At 41.6% G+C, this 12,677-nt stretch overlaps 1 protein-coding gene across 1 annotated transcript in view; it reads left to right on the forward strand.

The window, feature by feature from the left end:
- Positions 1-12,677, forward strand: part of LOC144475308 (uncharacterized) — a 459,016-nt gene that overhangs the window by 380,433 nt on the left and 65,906 nt on the right. The window lies entirely within an intron of this gene.

Below are 12,677 nucleotides of genomic sequence, written 5' to 3' on the forward strand. Positions count from 1 at the left end.
ACAGGCACACGGCCGTTTATCTCGCCCCGAATCCCGGATTATCGCCGAGTGATATTTTTCGTGCGCGTCGCCGACCGCGAAATCGGCAGGCAATTAACATCGGTTACGTTCCGGGCGTCGATGATCGCGGAGGAGTTCGAGGATTCCGCCGTCTCGCGGGCTCATCCCTCTCCCCCTCCCTCTCCCCGGTGACTTTTCGGCGTCACCGGAATCTCCTCCCTCGATACCGCGGCAATTAAATCAAAGGCAAATTCGTTCGAAAGTTTCCAGCTTGGTTTCAAAGAGCAGGATAGCTGCCAGGCTTTGCCCGGAGGGGACGAACAGGTTGGAGCCGGTAACCGGGTGTAACTAAGTAAACCGAGCATTTCAAGTTGTTCCTTTCCGCGCAGCTAGACGCCGCGCCGGCGATATTAAGCGCATAACATGTACCCCCCAAAGCAATCCCCCCCCCCCTCCCCCCCGCTGTCCTCCCCAACCCCTTCGCCGCTATTATACCGCCATTACTACGTCACGCCGTTGTGTATAAGCCGTTGCTGCTCCGGCTCTTGGTCTAGCTCTACTAGCGTGCGGCACGCTTCTGGCCTGCCCGCCTATCGCTGCTTGACTGACAACCTTAACCGAGCCGGTCACGACTCCCTTTGTCCCACCCCTTGGACTTCGGCCGAGCAACTTACACCCAGCAGCGATCCTATCAAGTTCAATATCCATTCACGATGCTATGTCTGAGCCGGCGCAAAAAGATCCTTTCATTGAATCTACTCGCTCGGAGATGATCAATGATTGTGTTAGAACATCTCATAAACATTAATCCCTATTTTTCAACAGATGAGTTAATGCACTTATCTCGGCGCAGTTTAGTGTACCTTAGTTTACCTTAGTACCTTAGTACTTTATTTTTGTACTACAATTTCGTTGTGTCGTAGTTTCCATGTTACTGTTGAAATTTATAGTGATCTGTATTTTTCGAGCACAGAAATAGATGAGAATGATACCAGCAGCGAAAAGTAATATGACTGAAATACAAGTTCGCATTTGAAACTTTGAACTTCTACTAAAGTAATTTTCAAAGTGCGCGGAACGACATTGTAATGATTAAACTGTGGATCTTTATACATTTATGTCATGCGCAGCTTTTTACTAGGTTGGTGCATATGAAATGTCGGATGTTTACGTAAATATATAAAACTGTATATCTTTTTTCAAAAGCTGTTGATTTAATCAAAATATGCCCCGTTTGCTTTACTACACCCTTTYCAACAAGATATCAATACAGAAATGCCTGTCTTAAACAAATTCTGATCTTTCGAATTAATAAACTCTGATATGGAATATTTCAGAGTGTCTCCATTTATATACTATTTAGCCCGTAAAAACTGTCCTGAATGTTTAAAATAGYGAAAGTCGCTAGGCGAAAGATCTATATTTTATAAAATTGTATATTTTACTTCATTTAATTTCGCAATTGTTTTGTACGACGTATGCGTAGTTTTTGTGGGCTAAACAGTATGTAAATGGAGACAGTCTGAAAAATTCCATACTACAGTTTATTGATCMRAAAAATCAGAATATCTAGAAGACAGACATTTATGAATTAAACTGGCGTTGGGAAAAGTGTATTGAAACAAATGGGGCAYATTTAGATTAAATCAAATAGCTTTTGAAAAAAGATATGCAGTTTTATATMCTCGYTTAGAAATCCGACATTTCATATGCACCAACCTAATAGAATGCAAGAAAATGGGATGAATGCTTCGTAGAATGAAACTARGTTTTCAATTGCAATGAAAATGCTTTCCCTTAATTGTTAAAAATCGTAATTACATCTCCATCCTGTCACGAAGACTGAGAAGTAGTAATTGGTTACCTGAACAATTGTTAAACGTATAAACGGCGTTACAAAGCTTCTTAACTGATACTCCCACTGAATTCCACGAAAATATGGACACTGATACGGCACCGACCGTACTTAGCGAAATGCTTGATCCCATTACTGCTTACGTATAGTCAGCGAGACGACAGCGGAAGTATTGCGTTATCCCAGGTACGGCGAAACGTCGTGGCCGCCTACTAAATCCTGGAAATTCCGCGCCGCCGCGAGATAAGAAACATACCGACGATGCCGGAAACACGGGCGCGGATGTTTCGGGTCGCGTGATCGCGGCTAGGCGATTTTTAATTGGGAGGAGACCCTGGAATTCCTGGCGGGGAACGTCGAGTTTCGGGCGAATCGAAAGTGAACACAGGGGAGGTGCGAACGGAGGGTTGGTTTCGTGAAGAAAGTCGTTTTTATGGGATCTTAAGGTGGCAGAGCGATCATTAAAGTCGGTCGTTAAATGTATGAGTTTACTCGATTTGGACTGCGAAGTGTATAAACGGGGAAATTAGTTCGACCTCTTGTTTTATGATTTCTTTCGCGGGTGTGCTTATCGGGGTTACTTTGCTGTTAATAGCTTTCCGTGGGGAAAGGAATGTCGGCGGGGTACGTGTGGCGTTCGTTCCGATAATGGAATACTTGATTAACCTTTAGCGGACGACGACTTTTTTGACCAAGTGAGATAGCAGGACGAGATGATTTTCGCAAATCTGTCTTGGACACAAATTATTTTAATTTATATATAATACAAATATAATTTATATACGATTATATGCAATTATATACAATTATATAATTAAAATATTTATGTATCATTTTTGCTGTTAATTGTTAAACAGAATTTGAAACTATTGATCGCTAGACAGTTTTGAGTCAAGTTAAAATAATTCTTGTGGTGAGGTATGATTCTAAGTAACTTATAATCAGATTGCAATTTATTTATTTAAGGTGTAGCTGATTAAATAATAGAATTTAATATAACTCTCGTCTTATTTCTATCTTGATAGAATAATGAATAGGAACAGTTAGCTTTCATTTAATCAATTCCAGCATAATTGAGTAGGATTCTGTTATTATAATTGAATACTTACAATTTTTATAATTTTTACAATTTACGAATTTATAATAGAATTGAGTTCTATTATTACAAATATAATTGAATTACCTTGCAGTTTCTGTAAAATTGAATAGAAGAGTTGAATTATCATGTTTGAAATATGGAGCAGTAAAACTAAATGCACCATCAAATTTTACTATTTTAAAGGATGTAAGTGAATATTTTATATAATATTTAATAATATAGATTATGTAGATTTATACTATAGATAATATAGATTTATAATATCTAATAATATAGATTTTGCTTCAATGTGAATATAAAAATAATAATGTCATAAAACACCACAGTATTTAGAAGAGCCTATAAAATCTTCCACACAAACATCATTTGTATTTCGTTTACACTTAAATCATAAAGTACTTTTCTTAAACTGAAGGTGGTAGGAAAACAAATTGCTCGGCCAATTAAGATAGGAAACAACCAGCTGCTGGTTATCGAAACACAAGAAGAAAGTTGTTATTTGTCGGCCGGTATGATTGGTGTATTAAAAGTTGTACCGCGGGGTCAGATAAGATCGAGGTCGAAGTCCCCTCGGCACCCGAATTACACGGTTTCACGTATTTCATCGTCGAAGAGGATTACGTTCTCGGGGTCCGCCCGAAAATCAGATTTGTCGCCCCACAGGAAGGGTGTGGACCACCCCTGACCCATTTCGCGACGCAAATTTCGTTCGAATCGCCCGGAGGTCTCGATACCAGGAATTCCTGGGCACTCGTCGACTTTCACCCTCGGTCGATTCGCCCCTGGGCCGAGTATTTAGATAGATCTTTGCCGTGGGATAGATAACCGTTTGTCCTTTCCGTGCGCGCCGGTAGCCGGTAGCCGGTAGCCGGTACGTACGGCAGCCTCGTGGCGAGGAGGGCGCGCGCGCGTAAATTCCAGCCCGATGAATCAAAGGGCCAAGGTATCGCGCTATCAAAGGCTTTATCTCCGGCCGCGTTCGGGACCGCATAATAACCGGTTTAACGTTTGACTGTAAGTCGATCTAACTTCGATGTGGGTTAAGTTTCCAATTCCGCGGCTGGTAAATCTGAAACTTCCGGGCCCGCCCCCTCCCGGCGACGCCGCCGGCATATTTAGTCTAATTATTATTGAACTGTGACTGTGCGCTTAGGATGCCGGCTTTCGCAAACTATCGCCGCTTTCTCTCTCTGGCTTGCGTCAACCCGTGCCCGCTTCCAATGCTCGACGGATTTGAACTTTGCGCGAGCAGTCTGAATGATATGAATGCGAGAAAATTAGGCTTATCTGACAGTGCATTATATGCTTGCGGTAGCTGCAATCAGTATTTGTATACATTTAAGAGGATATCGTTTTTTTCTAAACTGGACTAAAGAACTTGAAAATTTAAACAATGCGTTTTGAGGATATCTATAATTCGCGTGTATGCTCAAAATGTCATCGACACGTTAAAAATCACGAATGAGTGTTCTATAAAAAAGACTAGTCTTATTCCAACTTTTTCCCCTTTTTGTTATAATCTATGATTGAATTAAAAATTTCATTTCATGAAACGAAGAATTTGGTAGATAGATTAGTGTTAAAAATTAATATCTTCGCATTAATTAATGATAACGTTGTTACAGATTTTACTCGTTGTGATCTGTTGGAAACATAACAAACAGTTAGTTACTTAAAGATCCGCAGACCAATTATGAAATGTACGCCAAAGACAGTAATAAATTAATTTCGGGAGGCCTGTTACAATATTAATGGGAGTTACAATGTTGACTAGAAATGCTGGCTGGGCATATGCTCAGGTTAGATAAAAATGTCCGTCGCACTTATGTCGTCGTAATGTGCATAGTTACCTTCACTGTCTCCTGCATGCATACATGCGCTTACCTGGCGCAGCAATGCAGTACAGGTTGCAGCGCCGGATGAAATGTGTAATTAAAGGATCAGGCTATCCATCTGGCACCCTCCCTCTCCCCCTCTCTCTCTCTCTCTCTCTCTCTCTCTCTCGCTCGATCTCTCCCGGTCTCTGTTTCTCTTTGTCGTTCTGTAAAGTCTGCCGACTGCATGACGGCTGTGTAATCTTTGGATTAAGAGAAATCTCTTTCGCGCTCGCAGCCAACACTCGTACGTCATCGTTCTCTCGCCGACGATCATTCGTTTACTCGGATGGAATCGAATCGTTGCCCATTTCAGGCCCGAGCACCGTCGTCGCCGATGAAAAATCCAAAGGATTATCGAATTTGCGCAAACGAGCGGCGTGTCCCTTTATCGCCGGCTCCGGCCGTCCAATCGAAAAAACTGCTGCTGGGAATTTGATTATCGCCGCGAACGCCGTTACACCTCGAAAATCGATTACGTTCCGCGCTCGTGCCGCTAACGATAGCCCTTTTTTTACACAATGCCGCGGTTGTCTGGATATGGTAAATGGCGATAGTTCCGGGCTCTAACTACGGGCCGACGGAAATCTGATCGGTTACACTTTGTCGGGCAAATACGCCGATGCGCGACGCATGATTGATAAACGTTAACACCAGAGCTGCCGAGTCTTAAACGCGATCAATTGATATCGTTCTGTAAGGATGGCCAGGCGGGATTTAAGGAAACTTTTGTCCGATTTTTATTTTAATTTATGTTCGTATAAAGGGGTTTATCAAAACAGTGCTCATAGAAATATTTCCACAATTTCAGCGATCATGAAAGAAATAATTAGCTAGCGTTAGTACAGTTATACTCTAGGTCGTTTTATCAGGCTAATCTGTTTGAAAGGAGCGTCTGAAATACATGTTGAAAGCAGTGATTAAATATAATTATAAACAATTCTAAGCACGATAAATTACATTTTTGTAAACATTAATGCATACAGTGTTAATACTGAACTGGTGGAAATAAGAATAAAGCATTGGCATACTTCACCAGACGAAACAGGAATGAAATAATTTAGTAACAAGTATAAAATATCTGAATACTTCATTGAATTTATAATTGAGAACTTAATCGATGACAATAGAAGTAAAACACTTTAACACTTAACTATTAGAATCTGAACAAAATATTCAAAAACCTGATTAGTTCACTATAAGCTCGTACGATTGTTTCTCAACTCTTTGCGCTGCAACGACTGAAGCTCGAGAGAAAAATTTCCCTACATTTACTGCTAAATACGAATATTATCTATTTCTTTTAAATCGAACCATTTGATTTTTGTGTGACAAAAATATTGGAATAAAAATAAATAAATACACGCGAGAGATAAGTATCGTCTCGTTCTATTAGGTAAGACATTAACGACGAAAAGGGTTCGTCGCGCGAAGAGTCGAAAGTTGCAGTCTGCGATCTGCGCGAGTATTGAAATCGCTGAAACGGAACGGAACAGAAATAAAAGCATTGTACTTTCTCACCGACGAAGCACCCTGCGTCTGCAACGGCGACTGCCTCAAGGAAGTTCCTTATCAATCCCGGCGTGCAGAGTGACACAAGACAGAGGGCGGTTAATGCCTGAAGTCGATCAACTTCGGGACCGCCCCGGGGCACCCGTCGATGACGTTACTACCGTTTTAACGAAGGGGTTGCCACGAAGGAATCACATTTTCCCTCCAGACGATGATTATTTAGATTATCCGCGATCGTCGAGTAATCTCGGCGCAAAGAGCCCAGAGCTCAGAGCCCAGAGCCCGAAGCCGAGAACCCCGCGCCGCCGCCGCCGCCGTCGTCGTCGTCGCCGCCGCCACCGTCGTCGTCTCCCGGCAATCGCTTTGATGACATTCGTCGTCGAAGTTGAATCCCCCCGGGGCTGTTTCGCCTCTTATAGCGGAACTGTTGCCGAGAGACTGCGTCGCTCGGTTCGATTAATTCTGGTTATTTGCGTCGAGCCGATCGGCTGGAAAGGATCTGTTTTTGTTTGTGTCCCGGCTGCCTGAACTTGAATATCGCATTGTTGCGGACGCTCTCTGATCGCCGGGCATCAAATGGTGTGGTTATTAATTGCGAGCAGAGTGTCGGGAATCGGGGAACGGTCTGCTTTAGAAACTGAACGCGCAGCGGTACACCGGGGACCTCTATCAATCTCATTATTAGTCGTTGCTCCCTCATTACACTCGACGCACTTACACCTGACTGTAGACCGCGCGCAGCAATCGCTTATATTGTCACGCTAATTTGTTACGACTGCAGCCTTGGATTTGTGCTGTAATTAAACTGCGGATCTTTGTGTAAAGTAGATCTTTTCAGAAAAGAAATAGATATTGAATAAAAGTAAATTGTTTCTTTTAACGATTTTGATAAGTTGGAAGTAACGTAATGAAATTATTAAATTCCTCGAATGTCTTCACCATTTTATATTTCTGCCAATTATTTCTGTCATAAATGCATAAAAGCCGCAGTCCAGTGCAAACTATATTGTACTACATAAACCAGTACCTAATTAGACTATAAAATACTATTATACTCTATATAGTTGACGACTTTCTTTAAGAATACTCGGATAGAATCATCAATTGCATGCTGATGCATATGCATTTAAAATAATATACGATGAATAAAATTTTGTAAAATAAAGATTTTCATATATTTCAGAGCTTCATACAGATTTTGATCAAAACAACCGAATTATTAATGTTGAATTAATTCCATGAATATTACAGTTTAATTACTGATGGCAATCGTCTTTACAATACGATAAAGTTAGAAACATACTAATGCTACAACACGTGAAATAATGTGACATTCGAAGAGCCTGAGCCTGTGCATTTTGCTTCAATTCTCTTAGAAGAATCACGTCACATGATTTCGATGACGTAACGTTAGTTTGTTTCCACTTTAAAAGAATACCAGAGTGATAGACAAGCTGCTCAAGACGAAATTGCTTGTTCACAAACTTCTCATACATTATCGAAGAACTCTTAACCCTTAGCACTCGAGTGGCACCTCTGTGGCGCCAATGAAAATCGTTATATCATTTCCAAAATAATTTTGACATTATTAAAGATCCGTCTATTTAAAAGTTTGTTAAACGCATAACAGATTTGCGATCCACTAGACTCAATTTCATATTTATAAATTATACTAAGTTACATGTGGTATATTTCGGCAACTGATAGATAATTCTAAGAGTTGGCTTAAGGACATTAGCGCAAAGTTGTGTAATTGTAAAAAAAAAGTGAAAGCGGCGTTGACCTACCCCGAGCTGCGAGTACGGATGGATCCTCAGCTCATCGGCGACGCGAATGCCCACATCTGGGGTTAGTGGAAATTTGGGAAAAGGAGGCAGGTACATATAAAAGGTCGAGTCGAGGTTGAAACGAGGTTCATTCTTGTTTAAAAGTCGTTGCGAAAGAGCCGCAAAATGAAGTTGTATAAAGTAGAGTGTCGTGGTGGCGTACGCGTTGAAATAAGTCGTGCGAAGTTGAAAGTTGTATTTATAAGTTGTCGTAGTAGTAGATTAACAAGTTGTTAAACCGCGCAACTATTGTACAATATCGTCTAAATTCTCTTCGATCCAAATTGTAATAATAATAATATATAATTCCTAGTATAAATAAATAATAACATATTTTACTTCATATATAAAATGGAAATGCAGCTGGTGAAAATAGCTATTTTAGATCTAGGCTGAAAAAGGCCTGAAGTGCAAAGGGTTAATCTCTTTTCTCCGGAATAAATGAGAAGAACAAATCGAAGTGTACGACGAACAACAGCAGGCGTGTTTCCGCAGATAGAAATCTGCTGCTCGTGAAACAGCGAGGCAATTACATCTGGAAATCTTATCACGTATTTGAAGATAGGTTTAGGGGACGGTGGATCGCGATTTTTGATGAAACGTTATCACCGACGCGAGCCCCGGAGCACCGAGAGGATCGTAAATTGGCGGATAATGGCCGGTGGCGTCATAAAACATTTCTGCACTTTAACGCCCGTCCGGAAAACGACAGCGGAGGTTGTGTATGAGGCACACAGCTCGGCTCATTCCCATTTGGACGTTGAGAAATTAACGGCGGGCTTCCGGCTCGGGGCCCGTTTCCGGTGTCACCGGCCGGGGCCTCTGTTCAAAGCGAGAAACTGCGCGTTGGATCAACGCCTCTGACCGCCAAACGGAATCCAACCGTGATAAAATAGCGAGTAACAATGGCGACGACATCTTTATTGCGTGCAAAATGAAAAGAAACGTTGGAGGAAACCGTGTAATTGATAGACCGTGCTGGTGCTCGCTGGGATCCATGGAACCTTCTTCTGATTGGTCTTCGAGATTGGTAGATACACTCGTCGAAAGCGCACGACGTCGATCAATTTAGATCCGAAAGGAACAAATATTAAATACCTAGCTCATTCTGTCAGAAGACTCTGAAGTCCTGTAATCGGAACTTCTTAACCTTATCTATTCAAAAGTCGGTTCTCAGTTACCATGAAAAACGGCTACATAATTTTTCACAGTAATTTTATCTGATTAAATTGCTTTACATTTAAAGAGCAGCTGAAAATGTAAGATTTATAAGAGCTGGTAAATTCAATTTAATGTTCATGCGATAGAAAAGTAATACGAAATCTGAGAACTTTACATTGGAAGAAATATCTTAGCTTCCAAGTTAAAATAGCTTCGAGCGAAAAGGTTTCAAATCCATAAGTGGCAGCAACATAAGTTCTACATACTCTGATACGAGAGTAGAGTTTCTTCGTGATACTACAAAACAGAAATAGAAAAGGTAGAATCCAGTACGCAAGTAATAAGTACCGTAACAAACGGCAAATTCGTTGCCGAGTTAGTCAGAAGACGATCAAGACTCTGGTTAATTAATCTTTAAACTTTCGCGACGACCGCTTTAAATCTCGAAAGTCCGAACTCGCTAAAGAGCTTTACCTTTTGAAGCAGCGTTACGCTGTTACGCCGCCCTCGTCACTTCCTCGAGGAAAAGTCGAGTATTCTTGATTGGTCCAGGTGGACAGAGCCAAGTAGACGAGAACAACCGGGAAACATCGCACGATTCATAGGGCCGCCCGTGCGGAACAGATATCCAGTCCCCGAAGTTCGCCTCGTCCCGAGATGCAGGAGCGTCGGCTGGAGCAGGAAAGAGAGAAATCAAGAAGAACGAAAGAATCTAGACGCTGTGCATTCGAGGGGCGGAAAGAGGGAGGGGTGAAGAGGGGCGCGGGCGGGCAATCGATATGCGGAGTTTTTCCAATAATACGGGGAAGGAGCTATTTCATTTCTCGATCGGTAGGGCTCGGTCTTTCGACGGTGAACTACCGTGTCGCGCACGGTGTACTTGTCCTTGAGAAGAAAGCTATATCTAAATGACGACGGAGAGATCGGCGGGGGCTGGATCGTGGGAAAAGAGGAGCGCCCCGTTTTTCGCAGTCGCGGGCACGGCCGTCCCGTATGCAAAAGATAGAACGTGCGCCGCAATCTGAACGAAATCTCGGAACGCAATTTCCTGGACAGCCGGCCGAGCGGACGTCGTCCCGCATCGCGACATTTCGCCTCGCCTCGACTCGACTCGACGCGACGGTACAGCATCGACAGGGTACATCGATCTCCCGACTACGAATGCAGTTTTAACGACGACGCATCGATGCGGCCTTCCCCGCCGCCGCCACCGAGCTCGTTGTTTACCCTACCCATTTTGCGCTTGGTTATTTCAGTCGACTTTCTTCGGGGCCGCTACCACGTCGAGCGTAACGTTGATAAATCGCCATCAGAGCGGCCAAATGTTCCTCCTCGAACGACAAACGGGGTTCTCTTATGATGTCCGCAGGTGGGCGGATTTTTGGTAAAAAAAGCGTAAACCGTTTTAAAAGAACCGCGGTCTTTGAGGGCGGACATGGCGCAACCGTTGGATAGGAAGCTCAGAAAAATCCGCGTGGCGCAACGAAAAGGCGAGGGACTAAATTTTTAAACTCGTAATCTGCCTGGCTGAAAATACGCACAGTTTCTAGCGGAATTCTTTTCGGATTTACGAGAGAATTCTTACGCAAACTGGACGTTGTTTCGACTATATTGTTTGGCTTAGGGGGTTTGTAACTGATTGTGGAACTGACATGGATCGAATCTCGTTATGGATTATGTTTTTCTTTTTGTAATTACATGATTGATCTGTTTTTATTTACAGAAACATTTTAGATGTATTTTATTCATTTATTTTCGTAGAGAAATCTAAGACGCCCAGTTTCGTAATATAAGGATTTCGCAAGATGTTTGTAGAATATTCGCAGGACATTCCGTAAGTCTTAAAGATTAGGTCTGCAATGATGTTAAAAATCATTAACAGAGGCCTTTAAGGATCCTTAATGACATTTTTACGCTATCTAAATTTGTGCTATCCAATTTTTGTCGTCAAGAATTATTGAAATCTCTATCATTTTTTAGGATATTTTAATGCATTTTTATTTTCGTAAATGTTACCATTCGGTTATATTTTTATTCATGTATAGACGAATTGGTTTTCAACCGAATTTGATCAGATGCTAATTAGAAAGCAATTCGATAAAGTTGCTCGTCGCTATGCCTTTCACGTAACGACTATCAGAGTTCGATAGGCGATCGGCCGGCTAATTCCTCGCCCGTTTCCGTACGTGTCGATTATGCTTATTGTCCAATAATTCGTGACGTTCGAATAATTGAACGAGTCGCCGAAAATCGATTCTGTTTCGTGCACGGCGGCGCCATTTAACATTTAGCCCGTCGAATTCGTAAGCGCGAAAATAGACCGGCTCGTTTTAACGCGAACTGTCAATAGAAACGAGAACTTCGAACGAGGTAATTTATTTGAGTGGAGAAACTCGATAACGTTCGCCGATCGATGCGATATCAAACGTGGCAATTTGGCTCTGCGGAGAACGTAATATTTGCGAGCGAATCAGTTTTTCTTTGGATCTCGTGGAAGGGGTCGTCGCAAGAGTTCATCGAACCGGACGGGCTAACGTGGGCCGTCGTAGTTTCAGACCCGACGTCCAGCTTCTGTCCGAAACTGTCCATCAGATAATTTTAATGGAGCTATTGTCCGAATAAAGGAAGATTTCATTCGTTACATGACATTAAGCTGCTCCATCGAAATCGTCGGACGGTTCAGGATACCAGTTTACAATTTCGCTTGTATAGAATCGACCCTTATCAACGCCCAGTTAATCCTCCTACATCCAAGGAGCTTCCTATCATCAGTCACGAGAGTTTACATGTAGCATGTTCAATTGCGAATATTTTAGAGGCTTCCTAGATTCTTCAATTCTCGATTAAGTTGTTAATTTTATAAATAACTAGTCTTAAAAATAATGACGTCGTTTTTTCCTTTTGATAACTTTAAAATTAAAATAATTCGAAGATACAATGTCATAAATGAGTTTTAGTTTGCTCATACTTCTGATAACATTTTAGAAATACATATATATATATAGTGATGCTATTATCTTTTCTGTGTAATTTTAAGATCAGTCATTTGAACTAATCGGAGCTTTCAGTGTCGAACGACAGATTCATTGCTTTAATCAATTAAGTGGAGTAGGTGTGGCGTATAGCGAAACAAGTAGAACAGGGTAAGATATAGCTAAGTAAGTAGAACAGAAGGACCTTCAATCAGGCAAATAGTATGGTTATGGTCAGACAAGTAGAACAGGTATTAAGCCGATGAGACTTTCGCAATTTACGAAGACCTTTTAATCCTTATCTAATTCTTAATCGTTCTTTTTGTTAATGCCATATATATTTCGCTGTTTAAAATACAAATACATTTGAATAAATTA

The sequence above is a fragment of the Augochlora pura genome, chromosome 2 (assembly GCF_028453695.1).
Source record: "Augochlora pura isolate Apur16 chromosome 2, APUR_v2.2.1, whole genome shotgun sequence".
Lineage (NCBI taxonomy): Eukaryota > Metazoa > Arthropoda > Insecta > Hymenoptera > Halictidae > Augochlora > Augochlora pura.